This window comes from Mandrillus leucophaeus, unplaced genomic scaffold, assembly GCF_000951045.1.
Source record: "Mandrillus leucophaeus isolate KB7577 unplaced genomic scaffold, Mleu.le_1.0 Scaffold272, whole genome shotgun sequence".
NCBI lineage: Eukaryota > Metazoa > Chordata > Mammalia > Primates > Cercopithecidae > Mandrillus > Mandrillus leucophaeus.
The window spans coordinates 1,722,343-1,723,454 of NW_012102832.1; the positions used below are offsets into that span (position 1 = coordinate 1,722,343).

The 1,112-nt window shown below is 44.6% G+C and overlaps 1 protein-coding gene across 1 annotated transcript in view; it reads right to left on the reverse strand.

Annotated features, from left to right (window-relative positions):
* Positions 1-1,112, reverse strand: part of MED1 (mediator complex subunit 1) — a 75,095-nt gene that overhangs the window by 27,034 nt on the left and 46,949 nt on the right. The gene's annotated exons all lie outside the window — the stretch shown is intronic.

Here is a 1,112-nt window from a genome sequence, read left to right on the forward strand (position 1 = left end):
CCTCCCGAGTAGCTGGGATTACAGGCGCCCGCCACCACGCCCGGCTAATTTTTTGTATTTTTAGTAGAGACGGGGTTTCACCATGTTGGACAAGCTGGTCTCGAACTCGTGACCTCAGGTAATCCGCCCGCCTCGGCCTCCCAAAGTGCTGGGATTACAGGCGTGAGCCACCACGCCCAGCCCAAAGTCTTATAATACTATCATAATGGTTCTGTCTTGTAATTGAGCATATAGCAAGTGTATTTAACCTCCAAAGTAAAGGGATTATTTCCAAGTACACACCAGTATGTAGTATGCTGAACAAAAATTACACTTAGACTATTATTTCTCAGATGGGACTCCATGGAGTCTGATGAGTCTTGAGACAAAACCTATGGTAACCAACAACTTAATGATACTGATACTCAGAAGTTCAAATACAATCATCATTTCGGAAGAGAAAGGACATATATCATACAAGCTTAATAGAGATATATAAAATAGGACCCTAATCTCCTTGGAGAAAAACTCAAGGGATCATGTAGAATTAAGGTTTTACAAGTCTTACCAGTACATAATTGCCATTTTAGAAAGATCTTGTTCTAAGGATTGGAGAGCCAAGTACATTTTAGTCTTCAGTTTGCTGGAGAGTAGATGAGAAGAACATGAGTTAATAGTTGAAAATTATGACCGGGCGAAGTGGCTCACGCCTGTAATCCCAGCACTTTGGGAGGCTGAGGTGGGCAGATCACCCAAGGTCAGGAGTTTGAGACCAGCCTAGCCAACATGGCAAAACTCCGTCTCTACTAAAAATACAAAAAGTAGCCGAGTGTGGCTAATAGGGCGTGGCTCACGCCTATAATCCCAGCAATGTGGGAAGCCGAGGTGGGCAGATTGCCTGAGCTCAGGAGTTTGAGACCAGCCTGGACAACACCGTAAAACCCCGTCTCTAATAAAAAAAAAAAAAAAAAAAAAAAAAAAATTAGCCAGGCGTGGAAGCATGCATCTATAGTCCCAGCTACCTGGGAGGCTGAGGCAGAATTGCTTGAACCCGGGAGGCGGAGGTTGCAGTGAGCCAAGATTGTGCCATTGCACTCCAGCCTGGTGGCAGAGCAAGACTCCATCTCAAAAAA